The sequence below is a fragment of the Theropithecus gelada genome, chromosome 3 (genome assembly GCF_003255815.1).
Source record: "Theropithecus gelada isolate Dixy chromosome 3, Tgel_1.0, whole genome shotgun sequence".
Classification (NCBI taxonomy): domain Eukaryota; kingdom Metazoa; phylum Chordata; class Mammalia; order Primates; family Cercopithecidae; genus Theropithecus; species Theropithecus gelada.
The window spans coordinates 107,029,468-107,048,625 of NC_037670.1; positions in this window are offsets into that span (position 1 = coordinate 107,029,468).

Consider the following 19,158-nt stretch of genomic DNA (forward strand, 5'->3'; position numbering starts at 1 on the left):
CTGGATCCTAGGCTATTGCTGACTCGTTTCTTGGGTCTTTGGATGCCACCTCTGCAATGATAGGGAGGGGTTTTCTATCCTTCTTGTGTAGTTAATTTTATTGGCTGAATGAGGATCACCTCACAGGATTTTTCTTGTCCTATATAATAATGTCACTGCCGGGCGCGGTGGCTCACGCCTGTAATCCCAGCACTTTGGGAGGCCGAGGCGGGCGGATCACGAGGTCAGGAGATCGAGACCATCCTGGCTAACATGGTGAAACCCCGTCTCTACTAAAAATGCAAAAAATTAGCCGGGCGAAGCGGCGGGCGCCTGTAGTCCCAGCTACTCGGGAGGCTGAGGCAGGAGAATGGCGTGAACCCGGGAGGCGGAGCTTGCAGTGAGCCGAGATCGCGCCACTGCACTCCAGCCTGGGCGACTAAGCGAGACTCTGTCTCAAAAAAAAAAAAAAAAAAAAATAATGTCACTGACCCCTGAAATAGAAAGGAAATAATATTCTCATCATTAGCTTTTTAAAGCAAGTATATTTTAGTTTATTAAATGCGTGGTTTTAGAGAGGAAAGAAGTGACAAGCGCTAGACTAGAAGATGGAAGATATAAGTCTAGTCCTGACTCATGCCTATCAGCTCTGTCACGTTGGACAAGTCTCATGCCTTTCAGAGCCTCAGTTTCTGCATTCATAAACTGAGGGGTTATTGAGGGTAAAGTTTATGATTAAAAAGCCATGTCCAGCTTTAAAATTATGTATTTATGCATATATGTTTGTACAGATCCTACATCCATTAAACTTTTATGAGAGAATTAATTGATAAACCCATATGAGAACAGATATTTCCTTAAATCTGTAGTTCAAAGTGGACAGTTAAGGTCAGAGTTACCAAGGAACCAGTGCCATAACTATTGAGTACTAACTATGTGGCAGGTTCTTCACAGATAAGGCAATGAAGATTTTTCCAAAGGTTAAATAAATAGTTCAAGATCATATAGTCAATAAGGAGTAAAGCCAATGCTCAAACCCAGGCATCCCTGAAACTGAAGCTCATGACCTTCATCACCACTGTGTGCATCTCCCCCTTTTTTAGAACCCAAATGCTTATGTCCTGTCACTTATGGCACCAGCCCCCAGAAGTTTTCTTCAGTCATAATGGTTCTCAACTGGGATGTGGGGAGGGAGCAAGACAAGGAGTAGTTTGAAAACTCTTCCCAGTTGATTCTGATACACACATGTTTCTGCCTCTAAATTCAGCTACTCTCTTTGAGACATAACTTGGCCAGAGTCATTCTAACATTATTACCTGAGAGGATCTTACTTGAGAATTTTCTGCTATGTGCAGGTTCATGTTTCTGTTTCTTCTTGCATGTCTTCAGAGCAGGTAGAGACATTGAACACAATGATTCCTCTTCCAAAAGGGTAAGTGAAGCAAAGAGAATGGAATGATTCAACATTACTCACCTACCCAGTGGTCACAGAACTGACATCTTCCATACCTAAGACTAACCGCCACAAGATATTGTCTTTCTAGCCAATTCAGTTAATAATGTATTTATATAGAAGGAAAGTTTCACTGTTGTTTTTTTGTTCTGGATTTTTCCTGGTAAATGGATCATTTTAGTGACATTAGTTTTTTTTTTTTTTCTTTGAGATAGAGTCTCAGTTTATTGCCCAGGCTGGAGTGCAGTGGTGTGATCTCCGTTCACCGCAAACTTCGCCTCCTGGATTCAAGTGTTTCTGTTGCCTCAGCTTCCCAAATAGCTGGGATTACAGGTTCTTGCCACCATTCCTGGCTAATTTTCATATTTTTAGTAGAGATGGAGTTTCACCATGTTGGCCGGACTCAAACTCCTGACCTCAAGTGATCCACCTACCTCAGCCTCCCAAAGTACTAGGATTCCAGGTGTGAGCCATGGTGCCTGGCCTGATTTGGTCTTAATTCACAATTCGTTACAGTCTCAAATTATTTCTTTTGGTCTTTTTTAAAATTTCTTTTCTTTCTTCTTGTTGAATAAATTATTCATTATTGCTCAGTATAGTTGCATTGAGCTCATTGTGAAAAATTAGAAACATTCTGATACAGGACTTAATTAAATAAAGACACAATAGAGTACAGTATCATATTGCCATTTAAAAGAATGTGGCAGCTTTATCTATGGAGTGGTATCCAAGATATATAGTTAAAATTTAAAAAGCAAAGCACAGAACAATGTGTATGGTGTGCTACCATTTGTATAAATACATACATATATGTTTCTATGGATTGCCTAATTGTGGAAGGACATTTAAGGAACTGGTAATAGTGGTTGTCTCTGGGGAGAAACTGACTGATTCAGAAATTGGAAGACTGTCTCTGTTGTCCCTTTTATATAGTATATCATGTTCATGTATTGCCTATTCATTTTTTAATAAAGAAGAAAGTAGAGCTATCTTTAGTGAGATGGAAAAATACAAAAGACATATTGTTAGATATAAAAAGCAAGGTGCAGAGTAGCATAAATAGTATATGATACTATTTTTGTAATGTAATTATACATACATGTATATACACACACATACACACATCTATAAAGAGATGCACCAAATTGTTAACAGTGGTTCCCCCTAGGGAAAAAGAAAGTGTGTGTGTGTGTGTGTGTGTGTGTATGTGCATGTGTGTGCACATACTTTCCTTTTTTTATCCTTTGTACTTCTATATTGTCTGATTTTGTTTTACACAAGGCACATGGTAATTTATAATAAATAATTCATACATCTCAAACCCAAAAAATTGCACTTGATTTCTGCACAGCTATCAACAAAATTCTCCAGCATTTCTGGCTAGCTTTATTTTGCTCTTTGCTATATCTCATGGATTGAGTTCAGATCTCTTCTTTGACCTTTTCTCTGAAGCTTTGTGAAGTTTCTATTCCTTTATCTTTACTCTAATGCATTCACCTTTATCAGTAGGGCCCAGCTAATGTCATGACCATGAAAATCATGGTAATACTACTGGTAGTTCCTCTCTCAACCACTTTCCTTTTTAATTAATCAAGAATAATGCAACTAAAATCCTCCTGATTCCTACTTTACACACTTCAACTTGGTTAAACAAAACTCCCTACCTATTTCAGGAAAATTTATTTGCTTTCTGGATGATTCCTATCTACAAATATGTTGTATTTCCAGTCTCAAAGAACAAAATCCAAGAGAACTTCCTCAACTCCACATCCCCTTCACGTACCACACCATTTCTCTGTTTTCCTTTACAGCTATTTCCCTTGACAACGTTGTCGTTACTTTTGTAAAGATACTTTCTCCCCTCCCATTCATCCTTAAACCTACTTCTCTCAGGCTTTCAGCCCTAACCGCTGTCCCTGAACTATCTTGTTGAGGTCACTTATGGTACTTACTTGCTAAATTCAGTGGCTAGTTTTCAGTCCCCATCTTTACCTCCCAACTCATTGGCCAATCACTTTCTTCTTGCAATACTTTTTTTTGGTCTTCTGGACACCTCTCTTTGTTGGATCTTCTTTTGCCTCACAGACTACTCCTGAGTTTCTTCTTTATCCTCTTCACCTTGAAAAGTGGGGACTACTCATGGCTCAGTTCTTGAGCCACCTGCCTTCTTTATTCAAACCCATTCTCTCGGTGAGCTCATCTAGCCTTTGGCTTTGAATACCCTCTCCATGCTGATGTCTTCCAAGTTTTTTTATGTCCACACTCCAACTTGTACCTAAACAATGGACTTGGTGTCTTCTTCTTCTGTTTTTTTGTTTTGTTTTGTTTTGTTTGTTTGTTTGTTTGTTTTTTACCCTGAGATGGAGAGTTTCGCTCTTTGTTGCCCAGGCTAGAGTGCAGTGGTGTGATCTTGGCTCACTGCAACCTCTGCCTCCCGGGTACAAGCGATTCTCCTGTCTCAGCCTCCCAAGTAGCTGGGATTACAGGTGCCTGCCTCCAAGCCTGGCTAATTTTTGTATTTTTTAGTAGAGATGGGGTTTCACCATGTTGCCAGGCTGGTCTTGAACTCCTGACTTCAGGTGATCTGCCCCCCTCGGTCTCCAAAAGTGGACTTGATGTCTTGTTGACACCACTGTTTAGCTTTCTAACAGGCATCTAAACTTAACATGTCCAAAACAAGTGGATCCACCTGCTTGCACCACCCTTTTCATATCGCTAAATGGCAACTTAATTGAAGCTCTACTTTGTTCTAACAGCTTTCGCTACCTCCACCACTAAAGCCCTAGTCCAAGCCTGATTATCACTCACCTAGATTAGTGCAATAGCCTCTTATCAGCTCCCTTGCTTCCATCTTTTCGCCTAAAATCTGTTCACTGATGGCAGCCAAAGTGGTTCTTTAAAAAATACAAATCAAGGCTGGGCGCAGTTGCTCACGCCCATAATCCCAGCATTTGGGGAGGCTGAGGCAGGCAGATCATGAGGTCATGAGATTGAGACTATCTGGCTAACATGGTGAAACCCCATCTCTACTAAAAATACAAAAAAAAAAAAAAAAGAATTAGCCAGGCGTGGTGGCGGTTTCCTGTAGTCCCAGCTACTTGGGAGGCTGAGGCAGGAGAATGGCGTGAACCCAGGAGGCGGAGCTTGCAGTGAGCCAAGATCACACCACAGCACTCCAGCCTGGGCGACAGAGCGAGACTACATCTCAAAAAAAAAAAAAAAAGAAAAAAAAAAAAAAAAAAAAAGTAGTACAAATCAGGTTATGCCATTGTTTTACTCAAAACCCTCCAATGGCTCTCATCTTATTCAGAGTAAAATCCAAAGTCTTTACCAGAGCCTTCAAGGCCTATATGCTTCCTGTATTCACTCTATGTCTTTGGTCACCCCCCATTCTCTCCTCCTCACTGTCACTGTTTTCATGCCACCTTGACTTCCTTGCTGCTTTTTGAACGTGTCAGGCATGCTCCTACCTCAGGGCCTTTATACTTGCTATAGGTCTGGAATGTTCTTTTCTCAAGTATTCACATGGCTCAGTTCTCTCCCTTCATTCAGCTCAAATGTCACCTTATCAGAAACCTTCCATGAATATCCTGTCTAGAATAGCATTCACCCATTTCACTGTACCCCTTTACCCTGCCTTATTTTTACCATCATATGACACATTATATATCTATTAGTTATCTATTGTAAATATGCACTTATTGTAAATAAGAGCCACAAGAACAGAAATTTTTTGTTTACTACATCTTTAATATTTAGAAGAATGATGGTTACAAAGAAAGTGCTCAAAAAATATTCCCTGAATGTCGAATAAAGAGTGGTGAGAAGTTCACTAAAGCTTCCTTTAGCCTATTCAAACTACATGGAATTGCTCTTAAGACAGTTTATTTCTCCATTCTCAATTTTCTCATGTCTTTTTAAAAAATTGTTGTAACTTTTTATTTTGAAATGATTGTAGACTCATAAGTATTTGCAAAAAAAGTATGTAGAAGTTTCATCTATTCTTCACCCAGCTTTCCCTAAATGTAACATCTTCCCTATCCTTTCTTTTTATTATTTCCTGTTTCCTTTACTTCAGTTTCTTATTTCTTCTGTAAGTCTTTCTACACATGCTTTCAGGAACTTATTTTATGGCCAAATCATTGGTGAACTTTCTTCAACACCAACATCAAATGCCTTCTCCAAGATGATGGTCCTATCGAGGAAGGGATAGAATACTTCAGTTAAATATGCTTAATCCTATTTTTCATAATAACAAATAAATCAAAAGAAAAGAAAGGCTGTTTCATCTTTTAAGCTTGTAGTTCTACCAAGAGATACTATCTCTTCTGTAAGTTCTGTATAGCAGTTTGTTTACTGTGATTTCTACAGACAGGCAATTTGTTGACTCTAATGTATATTTTCTCTCTTATATTCAACTGTTTGGGAAAAGTTGAATAAAAACAAATATATGATTTCTTTTAAAAATTATTTATTCTGCTAAGTCTCTGTCATTTAAAAAAATTCAACACACATTTATTGTGTACCTACTATGTGCCAAGCTCCATCCTAACAATGGTCTCTTATTCCCCTAAGATAATCCGTGATGAACATCACTTTTTAGACGTTGTAAGTTCTGAAAGATCGATTGAAAACTCCTTTCTTCCAGGTAAGTAGGTTATTCTCTAAGGAATGGGCATTCATGTTCAGGTCATAAGGGCATGATTATGTGCTAATAACTGGTCTCCAGGGCTACAAAAAGAACCCATGTCCCTTCCAATATGCCTGAGATATAAGATAATCTATGATTTGACAAGATAAGGCTCATCAATTTCATCATCAGTAAAAAGAGGACATAACTGAGACATCACTAACTGCTATTGTTAAAATAAGTGTGTATTAAAATCCTTATGGATGTCCCCTTCATATTCAACATTAATTAGAAACCTGCCCTATCTCAGTGTTCTTCCATAATCAATCCCCCTTTCCAGTATTACTAAGGTAACTGTAAGCCTTGCATGCCTGAACTGTCCTGGTTTACATCTGTTGTTCCAGCATAATTATTAATTGCAACCCCATTCACTGTCTAATGAATCTTGGTTTGGAAGATAAATTATATGGTCAACCTAAGTATTAGGGTCCCTGGGATAAACAATCAAGGTGCCATTCTTATTTATTGGTATTGGTTTGTCACAAGCTGTGAAAACAGTTTTTCTTTTGATTGTTTCTTCCTGAGTTGTCACAAAGACCTTCACATAAAATCGCTCTCTCCCATTAAAGTAATTATTGAAACCCCCTTCAGTAATGACCACTTGTTTTAGTTTTCCTCCTCAGATTCCCAAGACCAAATGTAGAGATTGTTTTTGCTGGGTCAGAATCAAAATTGTTCAGAGGCACTAGCCTTGTATAGGGAGAATTTCATCTATCTAATCCACAAGAAACTTGAAGAGACATTTTTTTCCTTGGTAACATTATCTTGTAGAAAGAGTCTGTGATTGACTACTAATTTTAGCCCAGAGAACAGAAAACTCAAATGTACTCAATTTCAATGTAACATATGTGTTTGTGGCCTACGATACTTAATGTCCCTAAAGTTACTACTAGGGAATGAGTAATTGAAAGGTGAGTTTGGATGACCTTCTTAGACATAATCTCTGTTAAAACTGTTTAATTTCTATGGTTCACAAGGAAAGGTTTTCTTGAGTTGATGAGTAGAATGACATTTCTGATATGATATTTCTACAACTATATTCTTGGCTGATGGTAGTAGCAGTACCACCATTTTTTTCATTATTTAATTTTGGAAAATTGACCACTATTTTTTTCATCTAAGGCTGTGTCCTTATTGTACTGAAGCACCCAATCAACTCAATGTAAAAAGAAAAGTATTTTAAATAATGTGGAATTATGAAGACAAAACAACTAGTGAGGAAACTAAATTGTTTTTATCTAATTATTTTATAACTCATCTGTGAACTGTAGATAATTCTGCTGGTTTTTGCCTTCCTGAAACAGTTGCGGTGAGAATAAATAACATACTTAGTAAAACATTATGAATGTTTGAGATAATAAATGCACAATGACTTTATCCTTGTTTGTAGCTTGCCTGAAAAATTAAATTGAATGAAACAGAGTGTCTTCAGTGTGTTTTTCTTCTTCTCCCTCTTTCTCCTCCTCCTCTAGTTAAAATGAAAGTACATTAAAAATTATTATTGGTATATATAGCTTCATTATAAGACACTGACAGGTGCTGAAATATCAATGATACTCCTCTAGTGTTCATTTAAACAAATTCCATGCTTTTGTTAATACTAAGAAGATATCAGGAAAACTGGACTCCTAAATCCCTTCTTAACCTAGGGAACTGGGTTGAATAGCTAAAGGAAATTTCTCATAATACTTATGTCTTTTCCTATCTTAGGCATCAACTCCACTCCCTTCACCCTACCTTCCCTGTCTCTCCTGGGAGATGTATAACAAACTCTGGCGAGGCCTCTTTCATATGAATTAAGACAGCTTCTTTTCTAGGAGTTTCTGGGCCTGTTTATAAAACACAGCCTGAGAAATTGCCCAAAGAACCCTGGAGTTCTTGAGTGCATAGGGAACTTCCATGACTTGGAAGTAATGGCATCAGGTGGTTGGAGAGGGTGGAGTGATAGACCAGGTTTCTAGTCTTCCAGGAAACCAATTGTACCGGGATCATCTTAATAGGTAATATATATTATATATTAAAAATATATGCAGCTTTCTTAAAAACTAAAGGTCTACCAAAAGAAAGTGAAGATTTCATAAGATAGAAAAATGTATTCCCTGATTAAGAATAATGACCTATTCCTAATGACAGGACAAGAACTACCCATAATGCACTGCATCTTCTTTTGGCAGGGGTGTTCTGAGTACCCTGTGCACATCTCTGTAATTCTCAAGAGACTTACTCACTGTCTTCCAGCTAACAACATGACAGGGATTTATTGGGGTGCCAAGTCCAGGGCTTAGATGTCAGAATTGGGAAATCTGTCATATGATTATTTGGGTGAAGAACTCTAGGTTCCATAAATACTTTTGTTCCATGAGTGGTTCATGGAAAAACTTAGAGGCTGCCACAGCAACTGTAAGCCTTCTGAATGGGAATTAGGCACAGGACAGAGTGGGGGTGGGATATGTGTTCACTGGGGAAAGGTGACATTTTTTAGGATGTATTTTGCTGGAAGGTTTACCCCCTAGCAGGGCCAGCCTTAAGAAATGCTGGGAAGTGGCTCTTTGGCAACATTTACCTATTTTGGAAGTGTTCTTCTTCTTTCCTACTCCTTCTCCCACTCCTCCCCTTTCCCCACTTACTTAACCAACCCAGAGGTATGATTTTGTAATCTGGTTACCCAAAGTCCCTTTGTTGTGGCCCTTACCTGAGCTAATATGCTATGGACCTTGTCCACTTCTCATGTTCGCCAGATTTCTTATCAGATTCTACCTGTATCATGTCCTCTTCCCATTGGATATTTATTTCTGCCTTTCAAGGGAAGAGGAAGTGATCCTATAATCTAATTAGAACAAGAGCAGAAAAGGTAAAAACAATTTAATACATTGTTCCTCCTAATGCAGGGGTGGAGGGTAGGGGCTTTACACTTCATGAGTGGCTTCTAGAACAGCGTATTTTAACTCAAAGTTGTGAATTTTTCAGTGGTGAAATTTCAGGACCTATGTTTCAAATCAGTGGGAGTAACATTTTGGGGGCAAGAACATTTTTAAAGCACCCTCAAAATCATGCACATAAACAACTACCTGTTCTGAGTAAGGAAGGCCCAGCTGTGGAGTTCGGAAGAGTTGGAGTATGTGTTTCGCATAGCCAGGTGTCATCGCAGCTGACAGAGGAGGTGCTGTCAAGGAGCAAGACAGCCTGAGAATGTGCCTGACTGCTTGGTCAACAGGAAGACTAGGGACTGTACATACCTTTCTCCTCCCTGGGGGTTGGCGCTATGGGCTGAGGCCAGGAGTGCCTGGGTGAGGGTGCATAGTGTATATAGTGTATATGCACTCTCACCCAGGCACTCCTGGCCTCAGACCATGGTTTGACTACAGCTTATTCCTAAAAGATCAGAAAGGCAAATGATTCAGAAGTACGTGCAGCTGATTCATACTGATAATATGTAATCTCACAATCCGTGCCTGTTTTCTTTTAAGTGTTGATGTGTTGCTGATGCAGTCTGCACTCTGCTCTCCGACTCTCCCTTAGAAAACAGCGACAATGCTTTATTCCTGATTACATAACGACTCAAGCCAAAGAACTTTAAAAAAATGCCCACAGCAGTTTTGATTTCACACTGTTTATGTTTCATTTTTGCTCTACTAATGCAATATTTTCTGAATATCTTCATAGCCTAGCCAGAACATATTCATTGAGTTATTGACTAGACAGGACTCTGATTTAACCTTAAACTCTTAGGAAAACTTCCCATGTGACTTACAGGATTTCCAGTGCGAATCAAGGGGACCATTGTTGATTCTTAATAATTATGTGGTTTCTGTATGTAAATGTATGCCTTTCACATGCATAAATGCACCAGGGCATAAAATTTCCAGTGCCATCTAAGCATACACATGTGGACACATGCACATACACACACCCACTGCACAAATCTCTGGTCTTCAATTACTAATTGTTCTCTCATTTGAGCTGACTACTCTACTGCTCCTATAACTACTAAATAATAATATGGAAAGATGCTTAAACGAAACAACCTAGAGTCATAATTGTTAAATTTTAAGGAAGAATGGTATTGCTACTAGACACATACAACTAAGCAAGGATTTTTGTAGGAAAGTGATGAGGTTACAGAACTGTTATAATCAGCATCTGCTTTATTGGCAAAAAGCATAAATAGGTAGTTTAATCATCTTTTTAAATAGTGATATTGACTAAAACATGAAGAAATGCCATTCAGAAGGGCTTTTTTTTTTCCATTCAGATTTGCAATGCAGATCTGTGTGTGTGAGCCCAGACCATCTTTGCTGTTTCTTTTCATGAAAACCATAGTGCTAATACTGTTAGGAGATTATTACAGTTGGTGAGCAATGCTGCAATGAGGCTAAATTCATAGTGTTCTCAATGAACCTGAGCAGGGGAAAATATATATGAGAAATAAACAAAATAATTATAAATTAGGGTCAAGGCTATTATTTTCTGGGGAGAAAGCTATTAGTTATCATTATTGCACCACATTAAAGAAATTCTCACATTATGTAAGATTTCTAGATAATAATTATGATAATTTTTGAGTTGCAAGTTTGTTCCAAGTCCCATGCTTAGCACGTTATTTGCTTTGTTCTTGTTTGGGCCTCATATTTACTCTATAGGTAGAAAATATTATCATGTCCATTTTCTATTTATACATATATAGAACATGTATGCATAAAACCTGTATATATTATACATATATAGAACATATATGCATAAAATGCCTAGAACATGTGAATTCAAAGTTGTCCCCAAACACATCTAAGTGATTTATTTGGGAGCTGTGTTAGGATATGTAGACAGGGCGATATTTTTTTCTCTTAAACTCACTATTGATATGGGCCATCGTGTCATGATGTTTCAATGCATGGTCACATAAGCAACACACATTTTAGTTTCTGTCACATTTCAGTTTTCCCTCATTTTCTATTACCTTTATATCTCTGACGGACAAATCTAGCTCACTTTGAAGTTGGTTGTTATGGAATGTCTTCTCCAGTAAAATTTCAGGGAAGTTTATATTTCCCAGGAAGTCATCTTTAGAACTTTCAAAGGGATATTAACTTTTAAAAACATAAACACACATAAAGTCCTAAATTAACCATGAGAGAATGTTACATCTCCCAGTGCCATCTTCCCAGTTACTCCATATGCCAATTTTAGGCTCATGCGATTTTAGACACAACCCCGCCCTGTTCCTTTTCTGTCTTTCTTGGGTCTTGGGGTCTTTACAGCTTTTGCATCTCTTTGCCTGCCTCTGAGATCAGGCTTCCTGACACCGTACCTCTGTGTTGCTTGGAGAGGCAAATTAAAATATACAATCTCCAGACGGGAATGATTTAGCAAAATTAAACACAGACAGAGGGCAGAGAAGGCGGGAGGTGTCAAATGTTTCTTCTACCCCACTATCAGTTTGATGTGGTGGCCTTGTTCCTACCTAGTCCCCCTTTATGCTGTCCACTACCCAAAGTTAAAATGTCTTAAATGTTAACAGAATACACATGGATAGAGGTATGTATAGGCTTCCTTCTCCCTCTTAACCCAGTGCATGGAGTTTTAACTGTGGCTTATTTCAACTTAATTTTGCTTTGCCCTTAGGATGAAGAAGATTTATTTCAATAAGTCTCAGGAGGTATTATGCAATATGTAAGTACTTGCAAGAATCTGCTTAGCCACCTCCAAAGAAAATTATTCCTTTCAATAGATCATTTGCTTTCAGAGTGAACTTCCTTTCGTTTTCCAAACACAAATATGATCATATTGGTGAGTTGATATCAAAGTTGCTGACTTTATAATGCACACAGTTATTTATTATTAAAGCCAATGTGTAAATAAAATCTCTGCTTGGTTAGAAACAAATTTAATAGGAAACATGTGAAAGAGCTATGTACAGGGAAGCAATATCATGTAATATCTCCTTTTCTTAGTCCCTGCCTGAGGCAAGATATGGAATACACAGCTCAATAGTGGTGGGAGGTTTTATTACAAATGGAGAATTTCTCAATTATCCTAGATCTCAAACTCAGCGTGGTTCAACATGACCCATTAAGCCATCATTTAGGTCTAAGGTGATGACTGACATTGGGAGGGGACAGCTATCACTGAATACAGAAATGGTTATAAAGACACCCACGAGGACCACCATTTATTTTCTTCTTATCATTGCTGCACTGTTTTCAGATCATTTAAAAATCCATACTGAGCAAAAAGCTACTATTGGTTAGGCTGTACCTAATCTCTAGCATGCCTCCTGAACGTGGCCATAGTACGCACTTATAACTGTTTTAGGCTGTGCCCAACTTTCAAAGTAGTTTCGAGCACAATTTCTGAGCTCTAGTGGGGATGAAAGCCCTCGTACCCTCCTCTTGTTTCTTGCTAGTGCCTTGCACGGCTTTCTGCAAAATACAACTCATGGATTTCTGCAGCACAAAAAAGATAAGATGTTCGGTATCTTTCATTTTCTGCAAATAGTCTGTATTTACAATACTACTCCAGTGGTTTCTGACTACCGCTTAGGGCAATTTTGCTTAGCCTAGCGGAATGTCCTGGAAACTACTGGCAATGATTTAGCCTCCAAAATTGGAACGCATTTAGTAGAGACAGAAAGCCTATGAACAAATAGTGGGCATGTGCCAGAGTAAATAAGTGTGGTTCATGAGCTGCGGTCAGAAATGTCTCTCTTTCAGTATGCAGGGCAGAGCTGTTGCCAGCATTTGCCATAAAGTCATCACACAAAGCAGTTTTTCCTCTCAGTAAGACAGACTCAATGAAAAGGCCTTCTAGTCTCACAATCTACTATTGGGCCCATAGTCACAAGCCAAAGGAGACCTGAGTCGAGGGGTCATTTTCTCCCGTTATCCTTTCTTAACCAGCCTGCCAAGCTTCTATGAAAAAACAAGGAAACCCATGAGGGAGTAGGAGGAGGTTGGATAGGTTAGAAGAGGAAAGATTCTTTGTAACACTCAAAGCTCCTCCCAGGATCTCATAACAAACCACAGAGTCAGTTTCCTTCCTCTCTTTTCCAAACCCAAACTTTGGCCCTTACTGTCTAGTTCCTTCGAAGCACTTGGTGAGACTATCATTACTTGGTGAAGTATTAAGAAAACATTAAGATGCTTTGCTGCCACCTTTCTCCACAGAGTTCTGTCACAGGCTTAGAGACTGAAGAAGGCAGACGTATATGGTTTCCACTTTAGGTTATTTGCATTTTCCTTTAGAACTTAACTCCTTGACCACACATTACAGAAGGATTTAGTTCATTTGGATTGGAATAGCATGATTTCTGGTGCAGTGTGCATGCTTGCCCTCTGAGCTTAGAGTCTGGTTTCATGTAGTTTTCTATTCCCGTGCAGATGTGCAGTCTTAGCAACCACTGAAATTCAAGAAGGAATCATTAAAAACAAAACAAAACAAAACTGAAGAAACCATCAATCCGTACCTAGTATGGCATTCGTTGTGGGGATATTGTCATAGGGGCATGTATAGTTCGCCTTTAAAGAAACGCATAGTAAGAGATGTCATTTTTCAAAACCTTCTTGTGATTACCATTGTCATCTTACCATAAAATAGTAAAATATGGATAAATGTTTCAGAGGCATCTTACATATGACAACTTTAGGAATGAAAGAAATAAATATCAAATATTATTTCTGTATTACATAACCAATTTTCTAATTTATTCCCATAATTATGGAACCCACAGTTAAATGTAACCAACATTCATTAGACATCCACTCTATGCCAGGCATTATGTTAGGTACTAAGAACACAGAGATGAAAGACAGAAAAAAATATCAAAATGTTGGCAACTGTCAGTTTTGAATGGTAGGATTTAAGAATTTGCACTCTGGTCAATTTAGAAACTTAAATAAAATGGTTTTTGTTTTTGTTTTTGTTTTTCAATAAGAAAGAAAAAAAGTCCCTCATTTCAAGGAGCTTGAAGTTGATGGATATGAAGGTGAGTGACCCAATAACTTTAAAACAGTATGATAAGCAGCAGAATAGAAGGATGATAGAGATGGCAAAGTTTCCTTAGGACACCCATGCTAAGTTGGATATGAAGCTCACATTCTACCATAGAGGAATGAGAACTGGCTTAAGAGATAGAAAAGTGGAGCTGGGTTTAGACTCTTTTTTACTTATCCATGTGATCACAGACAAATTGCTTAACTTCTCTAACTGATAGTTTCTTCTCCTATCAAATGGGATAATAATCTCTGTCTTGATTAGTTACAGGGTTGTTGAAAGATTAAATGTGAAGATATATATGAAATAGCACAAAGACCTGTGTACATAATATAAATATAAGATGATATTTTTATTATTATTGGTCTCAAAACCTTACTTGCTGGACCAACCTTCATAGCCAATAGCAGTTTATCATTATTTAACTGACTACTGAATGTAATGTTTGACTTTCCTTTCATCTAAAGATCTCCAAACTCTTCTCTCAAAGTCACATAATCAAGGGCTCTGAGATCTTAAAAGGCGAAAATAACTAGGCTCATATCATTAAATAAGCCCATCCCTCAGCGAGTAGAATCAATAGGCTTTTGCTACTTCAAGTGAAGTTGGGAGGCAGAACAGCCTAATGGGATAAGCAGGGGCTTTGAATCAGATGAATCTGTGGGCTATTAAAATTTCTGCACCTCAATTTCCTCCCAACACAAAGTGTGATAATAATATCTGTCTCAAGTTTTTGTGAGGATTAAATGAGATAAGTATATGCAATGTTTGGAACAAGGTAGCCACTCAATAAATGTTGCCTTTTCTCTAGGCACCAGTGACATCAATCCATATAATCCCAAATTCTATTTTACAGTGCCCGTCTTCTTTTGTGAATTGATGCTAAAAAGTATAATAATCAGGGTCAATATTCCAATATGATAACTGAAGTGACAATGAACAGAAAAGGAAGAATCTAAAAACGAAAGTGAAAGAAAATGTATACTCACTATACAGAATTGGGTGATCTATGAGTTCTGGGTTGGTCTGAGTGCTCAATGAATGGTGGAGTAAGTATGAACACCCAGGAGCTCACTAGGAATGGCTTAAACTGAAAACTGGATGTTCTAATCTCGTTTTGCTTATTTTTCTGATTCCCAACTGATTTCTCTCAAATTTCACCTTAAAGAAGGCAAACATTTCTCCTTTCCAGTTTCCTGGTTCCTTTAATTTTACTTGGACTTCTGTCCTTTTGTGCTGGGTCCAGCAGATGCAATACTAATTTTGTCGGCCAAGCTTCTGCAAGGAGCCCTGCAATCAGAGTTTCTTCACCTGCTTTCTTCCCGTCAGTCACAAAATAACAGGATGGCTTGTATTCAAAATGCACAGGCAAAAAAAACAAACAAAAAACAAACAAAGAAACAAAAACAGTTACTGGAAGGACAAAAAGGTTTCATGGTGTATGTGTCATTTTTATCCCAGGTTCTGAAAAATGCTGCTACACTGTCATTGCTGTATTTCCCCCCTCAGCCCCCAAGCCTCATCATCCACAGCTAGGGATGAAGGCCTAATTTAAGGATGCAGAAATTAAAAATATCCAATTCTCTTCAAAACAGTTTAAATTTTTGATCTTTCTCAATTTGGTGATTTTTACCAGTAGAAACACTTTCTGCCACGGATTCTTTTCTAAAAATTTCACTCTGGATTACAGATTAACAAAGAGTTTCAAGATCTGATGTAATATGGCAGAATAAAAACCTAACCATCATCATTTTGATAATCTCAACCATATTCTAGGATCACTTTAAAAATTGTTTTGATGGGTCTTTACTTCTATTAAAATCTCTCAAAGGTATGGGATCAGGGAGGAAGAAGGTGGTACAGAACCTAGTGAACCCAGGTTGTATAAACTGGAACCGACTAAAAAACAGGCTACTGGTCTGGTCAAACCTGAGAAAGCAAATTAGGTCATTTTGGTGGAGGACAAGTCAAACACATACACATACACATACACACACATGCAGGCACAGGCCTGCAGAGGAGGTTTCTTTACCTAGATTATCTCCTCTATCTCTCCTGTCCTTGTCTGACCATGCATACGTCCAATATTGAACATATATTACTATTTATTTTGGTGAAAAACTATTAGGCTATTTCAAAGACATGAGAAAAACACAACCAAGAAATGGTGTAAATCAAACTGATCCACCTTTCTGACTTGTGATGTGGTAAGAGGTGGTAAGGGTGTCTGGACATTGTCAGTGCATTGCAACCCATATACCAAAGTGACTTTGTTATATGAAAGCAGTTTAATTTTTTTTTCCTTTTTGTAACCTTGTGAAATTTCCACATTAAAAAGCAATCACATCTTTCAAACTGGAAATGATTGTGTTTGGCACCACAGTCTCTGGTGTAATGGGTTGAGCTTGTTTTCGCTAGAGCGAAATCAGCTTTCAAAATAAATCATATGTAACAACATTCTACTCCCCAAATCGTATAATCCTATTAACCAAGTTTCATTTTTTTTTTCATTGTCACTGAGCTGACAAGATTGGCCAAGTTTCCACGTGGAAACAGAAAGCTTTGGAGGTCCTGGCCAAGGCAAGGAGAGCTACACAGCTCCAGCCTTGCCAGAGCTTGATGAGCCCTTAAATGAACTCATCTGTGCTTCATCTCCACCTAACAGGCTTTGTGGGGAACAGGGTCATCCAATCACTTAGCAATTCAAGCCACTCAACAAATAGTCCAGTTGGGACAATCGAAGGACAGTGGGTTACCATGGCCAACCCAGTGAATAAGACCTTTATCAAAAGTACATAAGAGTGCCAGTGTGCTGAATGAGAATGCATCCCAAGTGGCTGCGGGGAGAATCTTTGCCAGAAGTGTAAATTATGTGGCAATATCTAAAAGAGCACCTTATAATTTCAGATTTCTCAGGAAAGCATATTTTTCTTTGGGGGTAAAAAGAAGAAAATGAAACATCTTATAATAACCAAGTAGATTTGTTTTCTTCTGCCAACAGAAAGAAAGCTCTCCTAGAAAATGTTTAGGGAGTTTCCAGTGAAAACTTACTGTTCAGCTTGGTCTTTGTCCTTTCCGAATGGTATGAGCCACTCTTTGCACTTGAGGTGATCGGTGAGGCAACTGGCCACCTGTGAGCATCATAATGGTCTTATTAAAGCAACGCAGCTAAAGTGGTTGGAAGCTAATGTCAATTTATAATTTTTCATAAGTGACAGGTCACAACTTTTGTTAGCCATGACCAGATTCTGTCTTAGGCTGAAATTCGCAAACCCACGTCTTCTCCCTGGAGAGTACTCCTTCCAGTAAGTCCTTGGGGCAGCTTTTCCCACGAGCCAGTATCTTCTGGCATAATATTTACATGTAGGCCTCAGGGTAACTCAATTCTTCAGAGTCAACACAAACTCTAGTTGGTCTGATTCTGTCCTTTGGAAAGCTTCCCCCAGACCAGAGTTTTGTGTCAGATTCTTTGGTTTGCAGCTTTTCTTACTCGATTGGCAAGCAGTTAACTCTGACTTTAGAATCAGTCTTGGGTTTGAATTCTGTCCCTGCTACTCACTAGCCTAATAAACTTGGCCAAGATATTTAACCTCATTAAGATTCAGTTTCTCAAACTATTGAAAGGATATAATAATATGCCCTGCTTAAGGCCGGGTGTGGTGGCTCACACCTGTAATCCCAGCACTTTGGTAGCCCAAGGAAGGAGGATTGCTTGAGGCCAAGGAGTTCAGGACCAGGCCTGGGCAACATAGTGAGACCTTGTCTTTAGGAAAAAAATTTAGCTGGGCGTAGTGGCACATGTCTGCAGTCCTAGCTAGTTGGAAGGCTGAAGCAGGAGGATAGTTTGTACTCAGGAGGTACAATGCAGCTATGATCACACCACTGCACTCCAGCCCGGGTGATAGAGCCTCTGTCTCTAATAATTAATAAAAATAATAATAATATACCTGGATATCTTGCTTAAAGAATTACTGTGAGGATCAAGTAATAATTGGAAATTATGGAAATTAGCAGTTATCCTCCCCCCCTCAGAATAATTATGGGACCATTGTGCATAAAATTAAGTATATAAGAATAATAGCAAACAGTAGGAATAAATGATTTTGTCATCTCAAGCCTTTGAAAGCATTTCTCTCGAACTTTTATAATAATAAAAAGAATAATTAGATACAAATGAAGGGTTCTAGATGTTCACCATTTGTCTCCCTTTAATTCCCTAGAAATAGAGTGGCTTCCTTACATTACAGATTAAATAGTATTTAAAGTAGATTCATTCCCTAAACCTCAAGGAAAGCAGCAATTTTCTATGGGAAGTTACTTTTGAGTCTGAACCAGTTTTAGATACACTGGCAAGGATCATAGAGCTTGAAAGAATGATAACTGGCTTTTGTAAGGTATCCCACTATTTAAAGTTTCATGGTCATTATTCAAACCAGTGAAAATAGAAGTTACATTAAAGAAAGAAGGGTAGTTATCTTTCAGTGGAAAATTTAGTAGTTATGCTAAAATGAATCAAGGCTTTTTACCCCACTCTATGTAAGGCACCAACAATAGGAAAATAGCCATATAACATATGAATAATTTAATTCTTGAAGTATTAAGTACTATCTTCCTATGAGAGAAACTTGTATATATAATTTTCTCAGAATATCAGACAATTATTCTTAAGGGTATGGTTATGACATTCTTTCTGTGATCATTTATAAAGTTATTCTTATTTTCATTATTTCCCAGTGATTGATCAGGAAATACTCGTCCTTATTGATATACTGTCTAGATCTAAAATATATTTTTGGTTTTAAAATGTATTCTGTGTTTAGTTGAAGATAAGAGCAAACAAATGTTTATCTTGGTTTAAAAATAGTTAATTATACGTAAACCAAATAGGATATACATGTATATGTATATATGTGTGTGTGTGTGTGTGTGTGTGTGTGTGTATATATATATATATATATATATTTTTTTTTTTTTTTTTTTGAGATGGAGTCTAACTCTGTCGCCTAGGCTGGAGTGCAGTGAAGCGATCTTGGCTCACTGCAACCTCTGC